The 14,232-nt window shown below is 43.8% G+C and overlaps 1 protein-coding gene across 4 annotated transcripts in view; it reads right to left on the reverse strand.

Annotated features, from left to right (window-relative positions):
* anapc1 (anaphase promoting complex subunit 1) overlaps positions 1–14,232 on the reverse strand; it is a 232,455-nt gene that overhangs the window by 105,243 nt on the left and 112,980 nt on the right. The window lies entirely within an intron of this gene.

Consider the following 14,232-nt stretch of genomic DNA (forward strand, 5'->3'; position numbering starts at 1 on the left):
GACTTGGTTATAGCACTCTTTGTGCTTCTTGCTTTAATCTGGATTGGCCACATCCCAGATTGTTGAAAACCACAGTCACCCATTTGGTAGGAGTCCTTGTTAAATTGAGCCAACAGCTGCTGACTGTGGTCGAATGATTCTCCTGACAAGTGATTGTGAAAATGGTGGCTTCGTGACTCACTGCTGCAGCTTGACCGTGTGATCCAGGGTGACAGTCAGAGCAATGCTGGTGCTCAGGGGAATCCAGCAGCTTTTAGATGAGGCACTTCATCGCTATCCTATTTCTCTTCTCAGGTGGCATAAGGCCATAAGGTACAGGAAAAGAATGCCATTTGGCACACTGTGTCTCTTCTGCCATTTAAACATAACTGACTATTTTTCAACCATCTTCTCCTGACTTTACACTGTAAACGTTAACCTCTCAATCAATGAAGAACCTATCAATCTCTGCCTTAAACTCCCCAGGAAACTGACCTCCTCAGCCCTCTGTAGCAATGTATTCCACCAATTCAACACCCTCTGGTTGAAAACATTCCTCCTCATCTCACTTCCTAAGAGACATCTCATATTCTGAGGCTGTCTCCTTGAACTTTAGACTCTCCTATGTCTCATAAAAGATGTCTGCTATTCTAGCTAATATTTATCCCCAATGCAGTACTATTCGTCATAACTTTGGTCACATACCTGAGGGCTTACTGAGAATGATATTGATGTCCCAGTTTCAACATTACTTACAAAAACAAAAAAATAGGAGCATGACTAGGCCACAGAACCCCTCAAACTTGCCCTCCCATTCAAAATCATCATGGTCTTAGGCCTTATCTCCTCTTCTGTGCCAGATCCCTGCATTCCTCAAATCCATAATCTTTCAAATATCTATCTACTTCCTCATTAAATGTCCCCAATGATTCAGCTTACACAGATCCCTGAGTCAGAGAGCTCTAGAGTTTCATTACAATCTGCAAAAGGTGGTGTAAATGACAGTATCCTAACTTCATCCCTTTATTAGAGATTCACGAACTGGCGGAAACTCCTCATAATATCCCCAAAGGATCTTACATATTTCTGTAGGATTGCCTAAACTCCAAACTCTGTAGATCCAATTTCTTTAGACCATAAGACCATACGATATAGGAGAAGAATTAGGCCATTTGGCCTATCGAGTCTACTCCCACAGTTCTTCATGGCTGATCCAGTTTTCTTCTCAGCCCCAGTCACTTGCCTTCTCCCCTTATCCCTTCATGTCCTGACCAATCAAGAATCTATCAATCTCTGCCTTAAATATACATAAAGATGGCCTTCACTGCTGCCTGTGGCAAAGAATTCCACAGATTCACCACTCACTGGCTAAAGAAATTCCTCTTCATCTCTGTTCTAAAAGGACGCCTCTCTATTCTGAGGCTGTGTCCTCTGGTCTTAGACTCTCCCACCAAATGAAACATCCTCCCCACATCCACTCTATCAAGGCCTTTCACCATTCAATAGGTTTTAATGAGGTCACTCCTCATTCTTCTGAATGCTTGTATATATAGGCCCAGAGCCATCCAATGCTCTTCAGATTACGAGCCATTCAATCCTGGAATCATTTCCATGAACCCCCTTTGAATCCACTCCAGTTTCAGCACATCCTTTCTCAGATAGGGGCCCAAACCTGCTCACAATACTCTAAATCAGGCCTTACCAGTGCTTTATAAAGTTTCAATATTACATACTTGCTTTTATATTCTAGTCCTTTTGAAATGAATGCTAACATTGCATTTGCCTTCCTCACCACAGGCTCAATCTACAAATTAACCTTTAGGGAATCCTGCACAAGAACTCCCAAGTCTCTTTGCACCTCAGTTTTTTGTATTTTCTATCCATTTAGAAAATAGGCAACCCTTTCATTTCTCCTAGCAAAATGCATGACCATACACTTTCTGACATTGTATTCCATCTGCCATTTCTTTACCCATTCTCTTAATCCGTCTAAGTCCTCCTCTAATTCCTCAAAACTAGCTGCCCCTCCATCTATCCTCTTATCTTCGGCAAACTTTGCAACAAAGCCATCAATTCCATCATCCACATCACTGACATATCACGTAAAAAGAATCGGTCCTAGCACAGACCCCTGTGGAACACCACTAGTCAGTGGCAGCCAGTCAGAAAAGGCTCCCTTTATTCCCACTCTTTGCCTCCTGCCAATCAGCCACTGTACCCTGAAATCACACCTTTAACCATCAACTCCAACACCTTGCTGACCACTGAGGTTCAGACTAACAGGTCTATAGTTTCCTTTCTTCTGCCTCTCTCTGTCCTTGAAGAGTGGAGTGACATTTGAAAATTTCAGTCTTCTGGACCCATTCTAGAATCTAGTGATTCTTGAAAGATCATCACTAATGCCTCCACGATCTCTCCGCCACCTTTTTCAGAACGCTGGGGTGTACACCATCACATCCAAGTGACTTATCTACTTTCAGTTTCCCAAGAACTTTCTCTCTAGTTATGGTAACTTCACACACTTCATGTACCCTGGCACCTGGAATTTCCACCATCCTGCTAGTGTCTTCCACAGTGAAGACTGACGGAAAATACTTATTCAGTTCATCTGCTATTTTGTGGTCCTCCATTACTATGTCCTCCACATCATTTTCCAGCAATCTGATATTCATTCCCATTTCTCTTTTACACTTTTGTGTCTGAAGAAACTTTTGGTATCCTCTTTAACATTATAGGCTTGCTTACTTTCGTATTCCATCCTTACCTTCTTAATGGCTTTTTTAGTTGCCTTCTGTTGCTTTTTAAAAGCTTCCCAATCTTCTAACTTCCCACTAATTTTTGCTCTATTTTATGCCCTCTCTTTAGCTTTTATGTAGGCTTTGCCATGGTTGTGTTACCTTTCTTACAGAATACTTCTTCCTCTTTGGGATGTATATATCATGTGCCTTCTGAATTGCTTCCAGAAATTCCACCCATTGCTGCTCTGCCGTCATACCTGCCAGTGCTCATTTCCAAATTGATTCTGGTCAACTCCTCTGTCATGCTTCTGTAATTCTCTTTGCTCCACAGTATTACTAATACATCTGACTTTAGCATCTCCTTCTCAAATTTCAGGGTGAATTTGATCAAATTATGATCACTTATCCCTAAGGGTTCTTTTACCTTAAGCTGTCTAATCAATTCTGGTTTATTGCACAACACCCAATCCATCTTGGAGGCACTCTAGAAATTCTCCTTCCTGAAATCCAGTGGCAACCTGATTTTTCCAATCTACCTGCATATTGAAGTCCCCCATGACTATTGTAACATTGCCCACAATAGAATGCTCACCCTCTCATCCCAAGAATTAGTTGAGTGAACCTCTTTTGGACTGGCTCTAATACCAGTACCACAACAGTGAATTAAAAATAAAAGTATGTTGTTGTCTATCAAGTCTGGATGTCCTGAGCAAGCGGATGGAACTGCACAAATACAACTTCTCTCTCATGTTGTTAGACTATGACTGTGACCATTGCTGGACCATCACTATTACTTACTTCAGTAAGTTGTAATGCTTGGGAAGGGAAGTCACATAAGTAAAGCAAAACAAATTAAGGTTCAACACACACAAAATGCTGGAGGAACTCGGGCAGCATCCATGGAGGGAAATAAACAGTTGCTGTTTCGTGCGAAGACCTTTCATAAGGTTCTGTTCCCTGTCTTCCAAACTCAAATACTTCGCAGGATTTTCCTGAATTATATAAAAGATCATGTTCTGGAAGGTTTGGTGATGTTTTAAGCAGCACTGGTGAAGAGGCAGAAAGCAAAAGCAGAGCCGAGCATTAGGGAATATTTTGAGTTGGTGGACTGGACCGTGTTTTTTTTAATATAATTTTTATTGAGTTTTCAAACATGATTACATGGAATAATATCTAGCCTCTCCCCTCCCCCCCCCCGATATATACCCCTACCTAAAAGAAAGAAAAGAAAAAGAAAAAAAAAGAACTGGACCGTGTTGAAGTATTTGCCCGTTGACCTAAATGAATATCCCACATTCATCACTGACTTCATAAGGACATGAATGGATAAATGTGTACCTATATAAGTATCCTGAGTCCTCCCCATCAGAAACCCTGGATGAACCAGGGAATTCGCAATCTGCTGAGGGCTAGATCTGTGGCACTTTGGGCTGGTAACCTAGAGTCGTATAAGAAATCCAGGTATGACCTCCAGAACATCACTACAAGCACAAAGACGTGACTTTGGACTATACTTTAATCACAGATGGGGCACTTGACATCTGTGGCAGGGCTTGCACAATGTAACTTCCTACAAGGTTCAATCAGGTAGCATAAGTGGCAACAACTCATCACTCCCATATGAGCTCAATGCCTTTTACATATGCTTTGATAGGGAGAACGATGAAATATCTATCCAAACCCCTACATCTCTGGATGGAACATAGAATAGTACAGCACAGTACAGGCCCTTCGGCCCACAATGTTGTGCCCACCCTCAAACCCTGCCTCCCATATAAGCCCCCACCTTAAATTCCTCCATATACCTGTCTAGTAGTCTCTTAAACTTCACTAGTGTATCTGCCTCCACCACTGACTCAGGCAGTGCATTCCATGCACCAACCACTCTCTGAGTAAAAAACCTTCCTCTAATATCCCCCTTGAACTTCCCACCCCTTACCTTAAAGCCATGTCCCCTTGTATTGAGCAGTGGTGCCCTGGGGAAGAGGCACTGGCTATCCACTCTATCTATTCCTCTTACTATCTTGTACACCTCTATCATGTCTCCTCTCATCCTCCTTCTCTCCAAAGAGTAAAGCCCTAGCTCCCTTAATCTCTGATCATAATCCATACTTTATAAACCATGCAGCATCCTGGTAAATCTCCTCTGTACTCTTACCAATGCTTCCACATCCTTCCTATAGTGAGGTGACCAGAACTGGACACAGTACTCCAAGTGTGGCCTAACCAGAGTTTTATAGAGCTGCATCATTACATCGCAACTCTTAAACTCTATCCCTCGACTTATGAAAGCTAACACCCCATAAGCTTTCTTAACTACCCTATCCACCTGTGAGGCAACTTTCAGGGATCTGTGGACATGTACCCCGAGATCCCTCTGCTCCTCCACACTACCAAGTATCCTGTTCATTTACCTTGTACTCTGCCTTGGAGTTTGTCCTTCCAAAGTGTACCACCTCACACTTCTCCGGGTTGAACTCCATCTGCCACATCTCAGCCCACTCCTGCATCCTATCAATGTCTCTCTGCAATCTTTGACAATCCTCTACACTATCTACAACACCACCAACCTTTGTGTCATCTGCAAACTTGCCAACCCACCCTTCTACCACCCACATCCAGGTCATTAATAAAAATCACGAAAAGTAGAGGTCCCAGAACAGATCCTTGTGGGACACCACTAGTCACAATCCTCCAATCTGAATGTACTCCCTCCACCACCACCCTCTGCAGGCAAGCCAATTCTGAATCCACCTGGCCAAACTTCCCTGGATCCCATGCCTTAACTTTCTGAATAAGCCTACAGTGTGGAACCTTGTCAAATGCCTTACCAAATCCATGTAGATCATATCCACTGTACTACCCTCATCTATATGCCTGGTCACCTCCTCAAAGAACTCTATCAGGCTTGTTAGACACGATCTGCCCTTCACTAAGCCATGCTGACTGTCCCTGATCAGACCATGATTCTCTAAATGCCTATAGATGCTATCTCTAAGAATCTTTTCCAACAGCTTTCCCACCACAGACGTAAGGCTCACTGGTCTATAATTACCCGGACTATCCCTACTACCTTTTTTGAACAAGGGGACAACATTCGCCTCCCTCCAATCCTCCGGTACCATTCCCGTGGACAATGAGGACATAAAGATCCTAGCCAGAGGCTCAGCAATCTCTTCTCTCGCCTCGTGGAGCAGCCTGGGGAATATTCCATCAGGCCCCGGGGACTTATCCGTCCTAATGTATTTTAACAACTCCAACACCTCCTCTCCCTTAATATCAACATGCCCCAGAGTCTATAATTCCAGTCTCCAAAGCCGAATTCGGAGCATCCTTCAAGAGGCTGAATCCTTGAACGGCGCCTGGTCCTGGCTGAGCGCTAGATATCTGTGTGGACCACCTGGCTGGAGTATCTATAGACGTACTCAACCCCTTGCCTCTGCGGTCTGAGGTTTCCACCTGCTTCAGAAGCTATCTATTGTACAGGTGCGCAGAAGAGTGTAGTGGCCTGCCTCAATGACTACCATCTGGTAGTGCTTACATCAACTGTATGAAGTGCTCCAAGAGGTTGGTTATGGTGCAGGACAACTCCTGCCTCAGAGATGACCTGAATCCCCTCCAATTTGCCTACTGCCACAACAGGTCAAGAGCCGATGTGACTTCTTCATTCTGCTCGGGACCATCTGATCAACTCATACATCAGGCTGCCATTCATAGACTACAGTTTGACGTCTGACATAATCATCTCATCAAAACTCATCATCAAGTACCAAGACCCAAGCCTTTTGGATATTTGGCTTCATCATCTTCTGACCTCAGCCAGTGAGGGCTGGTATCAACATTTCCTCCTCACGAACAATGAGCACAGGTGCACCTCAAGATTGCATGCTTCAACACCTGCTTTATACTCTGTACACTCACGATTATGTGGGTAAGCGCAGCTCCAAATTCGCAGATGACACTGCTACTATTGGATGAATGATAGGTGGTGGTGAGTCAGCTTACCTGAGCGAGGTAGGTTACTAAGTTGAGGGTAAATCAAGCTCTTGCTGAATGTCAGCAAAACTACAGAATTGATTGTTGACTTCAGGAGGGAAAAGGTGGTCAAAAATGCACCAGCTTACATTGGGGGATTAAAGGTGGTGACAGCCATCAGCTTTAAGTTCTTGGGTGTTAACATATGAAATGACATGGATGTAATGATAAGGAAAGCACACCAAAGTATTTAACTTCTTAGGAGGTTAAGAAGGCATGGCTTGGCATTGAATACTCCAACAAACTTTGACAGATGCATTGTTGAAAGCATCATGAGTGGCTGCATCAAGGTCTGGTACAACATTTCGAATGTGCAGGAACACAAGAGAGTAGTGGGCTCTGCCCAGTACATCACAAGCACATCCTTCCCCACCCTTGCAAATCTACAGGAGGTGCTGCCACAAGACGGCAACATCTGGGCCATTCCAAATCTTTGCAGCTACGATTGGGCAAGTGGCAAAGAACCATAAGTCCCCCATCACCAGCATGGAGAAGAGCTACTTCTGTTCAACCATTTTGTTCTTGAACCACCCACTAAAGCACTAATCATAATTACATGCACATAAGAGATTCTGCAGATGTTGGAAATCTTGAGCCAACACACAAAAAATGCTGGAACTGAGCAAGTCAGGCAGCATTTACAGAGGGAAATAAACAGTTGACGTTTTGGGCCGAGGCCCTTCCTCAGCACTAGAAAAGGAGGAGGCAGAAAACACAATAAGAAGATGGAGAGCGGAATTTTATCAACACTATAACTACCCTAATCACTTTTCACTAAAATGGACTTGGCATTTTTTTTGTTAATCGTGCTTTTTCTTATAAAAATAGCAAACAATTTATGTTCTGCTTGTGAATACTGCTGCAACCAAGTATTTCATTGAACATGTGAATACATGTCCTTGTGCATATGATGGTAACAATGTCTTTCATTATCACTTGACACCACAAGGCACTACTTCAATGTGAAGGAGCATGATAACCAACTTATGCAGAGGAAGCTCTCACAAGTAGAAAATGACATTGACCAGATAAATTGGGAGGGTGGGGTTTATTGGACATTTCTTTAAAAAGAAAAAAAAATAATCTGAGGATTATTCTCCTGCTATTCCTTGAGATAGTTTCAGAAGAATTGGTTCTCTTAACAGGATAGAGGTGTCCTGGGATTTACATCTGAAACAAATTTTTGATTTCTGTAGGACCCTTAAAAATTATGCTTCTCCTCAAGATATTTACTCTCTTTACTCCAGACCTGGTACCAATGCCCAGGTGCTTCACTCTCCCTCCCATCCACAGACATAACATATTTACCACATTCATCACTCCTGCCAGCTATTTTCTGCAATATTATAGAGGCATAGAGCACTACAGCACCAAAACAGGTCCTTTGGCCCATATAGAGTCTGTGTCTAGTCTCAGTGACCCGCATGCGGACCAGAATTCTCCATACCGCTCCCATGCATGTACTTATCTAAACTTCTCATTCATGTTACAATTGAAACTGCGCCCACCATTTCCACTGGCAGCTCATTTTCCACACTTGAATCAACCTCTAAGTGAAGAAGTTCCCCCTCGTGTTCCTTTTAGGTACTCCACCATTCACCCTTAACTATTAACTCTAGTTGTCTCACCCAACCTCAGTGCCAAAACACCTGCTTTTGTATTACCCTATTCATACCCCTCATAATTTTGTATATCTCTATCCTCTCATTTTCCTACAAGTAACTCAGGTCCTCAAGTCCTGTCAACATCCTGGTAAATCTTTCCTGTACTCTTTCAATCTTATTGATGTATTTTCTGTAGGTACAAATGTAGGTGACCAGAAGAAGAAAGCCCTTAACTCCGAGCGGAGTCATCAGGACGCCATTGTGATGGCGTTATTTTTTTAGCAGGCTTTCTTATTTTTACAAGGCCGAGTTGCTAGCTCGACGCTCAACCCAGCATGGATGGAAAGCGTGCAGGGGAGCTGGCTGGATTCGAACTCGGGAGCCTTCGCTCCGAAGTCCAGCGCTGATGCCACTACGCCACCAGCTGGCTTAAGTGACCAGAACTGTACACAATATTCCAAATTTGGCCTCATCAATGTCTGCACAACTTCAACATAACATCCCAACTCTTGTACTCAAACCTTTGATTTATGAAAGGCCATTGTGCCAATTGCTCTCTTTATGACCTTATCTACCGGTGACAATACTTTCAAGGAATTATGGATCTCTGTGGTACTGCACTTCTCAGTGGCCTATCATTCACTGTGTCTGTCCACTCAAAGTGCAACATCTCACACTTGTCTGCATTAAATTCCATCTACTAATTTTCCAGCTGGTCCAGATCTAGCCGCAGGCTTTGTTCCGTGCCTATTCTGGCACCCGTATGGGTCCTAGCTATGCCTGCCTTTTTGTTGGGTTTGTGGAACAATCTATGTTCCGTGCCTATTCTGGTCACCCGTATGGGACCTAGCTATGCCTGCCTTTTTGTTGGGTTTGTGGAACAATCTATGTTCCGTGCCTATTCTGGTCCTCCAAACTAAAGGTGTAGCTATGGGCACCCGTATGGGTCCTAGCTATGCTTGCCTTTTTGTTGGGTTTGTGGAACAATCTATGTTCCATGCCTATTCTGGTATCTGTCCCCCACTTTTCCTTCGCTACATCGATGACTGCATTGGCGCTGCTTCCTGCACGCATGCAGAACTCGTTGACTTTATTAACTTTGCCTCCAACTTTCACCCTGCCCTCAAGTTTACCTGGTCCATTTCCGACACCTCCCTCCCCTTTCTAGATCTTTCTGTCTCTGTCTCTGGAGACAGCTTATCCACTGATGTCTACTATAAGCCTACTGACTCTCACAGCTATCTGGACTATTCCTCTTCTCACCCTGTCTCTTGCAAAAACGCCATCCCCTTCTCGCAATTCCTCCGTCTCCGCCGCATCTGCTCTCAGGATGAGGCTTTTCATTCTAGGACGAGGGAGATGTCTTCCTTTTTTAAAGAAACGGGCTTCCCTTCCTCCACTATCAACTCTGCTCTTAAACGCATCTCCCCCATTTCACATACATCTGCTCTCACTCCATCCTCTCGCCACCCCACTAGGAATAGGGTTCCCCTGGTCCTCACCTACCACCCCACCAGCCTCCGGGTCCAACATATGATTCTCCGTAACTTCCGCCACCTCCAACGGGATCCCACCACTAAGCACATCTTTCCCTCCCCCCCTCTCTCTGCATTCCGCAGGGATCGCTCCCTACACAACTCCCTTGTCCATTCGTCCCCCCCATCCCTCCCCACTGATCTCCCTCCTGGCACTTATCTCCCTCCAGGCACTTATCCGTGTAAGCGGAACAAGTGCTACACATGCCCTTACACTTCCTCCCTTACCACCATTCAGGGCCCCAAACAGTCCTTCCAGGTGAGGCAACACTTCACCTGTGAGTCGACTGTGGTGATACACTGCGTCCGGTGCTCCCGATGTGGCCTTTTATATATTGGCGAGACCCGACGCAGACTGGGAGACCGCTTTGAACGTCTACGCTCTGTCCGCCAGAGAAAGCAGGATCTCCCAGTGGCCACACATTTTAATTCCACATCCCATTCCCATTCTGACATGTCCATCCACGGCCTCCTCTACTGTAAAGATGAAGCCACACTCAGGTTGGAGGAACAACACCTTATATTCCGTCTGGGTAGCCTTCAACCTGATGGCATGAACATCGACTTCTCTAACTTCCGCTAAGGCCCCACCTCCCCCTCCTACCCCATCTGTTACTCATTTTTATGCACACATTCTTTCTCTCACTCTCTTTTTTCTCCCTCTGTCCCTCTGAATATACCTCTTGCCCATCCTCTGGGTCCCCTCCCCCCCCCGTCTTTCTTCCCGGACCTCCTGTCCCATGATCCTCTCGTATCCTCTTTTGCCTATCACCTGTCCAGCTCTTGGCTCTATCCCTCCCCCTCCTGTCTTCTCCTATCATTTTGGATCTCCCCCTCCCCCTCCAACTTTCAAATCCCTTACTCACTCTTCCTTCAGTTAGTCCTGACGGAGGGTCTCAGCCTGAAACGTCGACTGCACCTCTTCCTACAGATGCTGCCTGGCCTGCTGCGTTCACCAGCAACTTTGATGTGTGTTGCAGGCTTTGAAAGCCTTCTTTGCTGTCCACTACGCCCCCAATGTTGGTGTCATCTGCAAAATTGCTGATCCAGTTCACCACATTGGCATTTATATTAATAATTTGGATGATAAACAATAATGGACCCAGCATCAATGCCTAAGGCACACCAGCAGTCACAGGTCTCCAGTCGGAGAGGCAGCCATTTACTACCACGCTCTGGCTTCTTTCACTAGGCCAGTGTTGAATCCTGTTTACTGCTTCACCCAGGATGCCAAGTAACTGATCGTTCTGGACCAGCCTCCTATGCTTGACTTTATCAAAGCCTTGCTGAAGTCCATGTACTGTCTTTCCTTCATCAACCTCCTCGAAAACCTCTATTAGATTGGTTATACATAACCTACCACACACAAAGCCACGTTGACTATCCTGATCAGGTCCTGTCTATGAAATGCTGTCCCTCTAGCATTTTCTGTGTGTTACTCTGTCTATTCAAATACTGACACATCCTGTCCCTTAGAATTCCTTCCAATAATTTACACACTATTGGTGTTCGGATTGCTAGCCTACAATTTCTCAATTTATTCCTAGAGCCCTTATTGAACAATGGAACAGCAATAGCTATCCTCCAGTCCTCTGGCACCCCACCCGTGCGTGGGGACATTTAAGTACCTAGGCCAGGGTCCCTGCAATTTCTACACTATATTTCCGAAATACTTTCCTCAAAAAGGGAAATAATTAAGTAATTCAAATCGATTGCAGCTACTTGCATTACAATTCTGAAGTACAATGCCAGATCCATTTATTAAAAAAAACTATCATTTTTTTTAGAACTGGTTTATGAGAAAAGAGCTAATAACAATGGTACTGCAAGCATTTGCTTTGCACACTTCAGAGACCACAGAAGGAAGTTTGCACATTTATCATAAGTTAAATTGCAGTTTTCGAAGATTGCTCTAATTGTTAAACTATGTCCTTCCTGCTCTCTTGTGCCATGAAACTTTGGTCATTGGGCCATTGTGGTATTAAATTTTACATGAAACTTCAGTCTTTCAATAACTTTTAGAAGGGCACAAAGCATCGCAGCTCTGCGAATTTCAGCATTCAGCTTTAATCCACATTCACACATTTATCTCTATTCAAAGCAGGAGTTGATAAGCAGTGATTAGAAGCAGGAAACTGATTTCACCCTCAGCAAACTGCAGTGACACTTAACCAGAGTAGCTGCTGCTGCACAAACTGAGGGTCAGCTTAGCTACCTGCTGCGAAGACATTCAAAATATCTATCCTGGCATGAATCTAGAGCTAGTCCTTAATTCCTTTATACTTCATGCTAGAGATGCTTTTATAAACTGCTTTGGATTAATCTTTTTGTGTCATTGTACTTATGCAAATCCAATAAAATTAACTCTTACTTGCCTTATTTCAAGGGTGAATAGGCAACTTTACTAAATTTCTCATACAAGACCTGCCTGCTAATTTAAGGGCTTGACAACAACTTACATGTTTATTGGGTTGATCACCTAGCCTAGAGAATAGGCTGGAAACGTTTCATCACCATTCGAGGCGATATCATCAGTGCACCTCACACTGATTGTAGAGGAGCGCTGTTTCTGTGGAGTTCAGGAACCATTGTGAGTGGCTCATTGTTCCTCGGGTGTCCGCGGAACACTAAGCCCTGATCCCGCAGCAGCATAGGTTCGTAAATTGCATCCAGTTCAATATGCTTGTTAATACAGTCTTCCATTTAGAACCAAGCTTCAACGAATTCTTTTGATCTCTTATTTTGTGCTTCCACCAAGACATTTATAGTTTCCAGGCAAACTTGTCCTTGGCCTTCATGTACTGACATGAGTGACAGAGGATTGTGTCTTCTTATGGCTAGCTGATATCCACATAGTCTCATAGATAGACTTCTCCCCATGTGTCCTCAATAGTGTTTGGGGCAATCTCCTTATTGCAGAGAACAAATGGTAAAATACTAAATCCAATGTGGAGACTACCTCAAACACTCTATAGGATAGACAGGAAGAAAAATATCTACGAGGCATATGAACCAACCCAAGCTACCAATCTTCTCTTTCATTTCAATCAACTTATATTTACATAGTGCCCTTAATGAAACAAAACATCACCAGGGATTTCACAAAAGCATCATCAAAGAAAAATTGATCCAGAATCATAAAGATATATTGAGGTAGGTGGTGAAAATATTAGTCAGTGCACCAGGTTCTGAGTATCTTATCACAAGAGCAAGATGTAGAAAGATTTAAGATAAATTTCCAAAACTTGGGGCCGAGGCAACTGAAGCTCTGGGTGGCAAGATTGCAGAAATGGAAATCAGGCAGATGCAAGGAGTCAGACTGGAAGAACGTCAAGATCTCAGAGGATTGAGATGATTGCAGAAATGGGATGGGATGGATTTCATGAAAGCATTTCAATGTGACATTTAGAATTTTAAACTCAAACCAGTGTTAGACTGGGAACCAACATCGATCGATAAAACCAGAAAATGCTGGTAACACTCAGCAGGTCAGGTAGCATCTGTGGTCAGAGAAGCAAAGTCACTGGGCCAAAGACCCTTCATCAAAACTTAAGTATATAGAAAACAGGGAGACATAAGAGACTCCAGATGCTGGAATCTGCATCAACAAACAAAACTCCTCCAGGAACTCTGTGGCTTGGGCAGCAACTAGGAAGGTATATGGATTGGGAGGGAAGACTTTGACTGTCTATTTTCCCTCCATAGATGCTCTTTGGCCCATTGAGTTCTTCCATCTACTTGTGTATTGCGTAGAGAAAACAAGCTAGTTTTAAGTTGCAGATGGGATGGGGTAGGATGATGTGGACAAACAGGAATACCTTTGATAGGATGAGTTGCCATGGAAATAAAGCTGCTGAGGAAGAACAGGAAATGTTAGGAACACTCAGTTAACACAGCATCTGTGGAAAGAGCCAGAATTAATGTTCCGTGCCAATAAACACAGGAGTGATCTATGAGTGGGATCACTGGCCTTCTCACTGCATTTAGGTCTTGTGCATGAAATGACCAGAACAAAATCCCCAGTGACCAAAATATAGCCTGACTGAAACATTTCACGGGATCAGTTTGATAATGCAGATTGTAATCAGCTGAACTGAACAATAATATTGCTCCTTAATGTTTAACTATATTCACTCACTTAAACATAGACCTATTCACAGTTCATCTGATTAAACATTGTTGGTATTTGGTTACAGACTTTAAAGAGGAAAGGTTTTCTCTGCAGCCTCCCTACACTATGTCTTGAGATGAGATTGCCCAAACCTTTTCGTAGAAACATCTCCAACCGCAGTGAGGGCTACTTTCAGTATTAGTCCAGTCCAAATCCTGATGAATATGGCA

This window comes from Mobula birostris, chromosome 2 (assembly GCF_030028105.1).
Source record: "Mobula birostris isolate sMobBir1 chromosome 2, sMobBir1.hap1, whole genome shotgun sequence".
NCBI classification, from domain to species: domain Eukaryota; kingdom Metazoa; phylum Chordata; class Chondrichthyes; order Myliobatiformes; family Myliobatidae; genus Mobula; species Mobula birostris.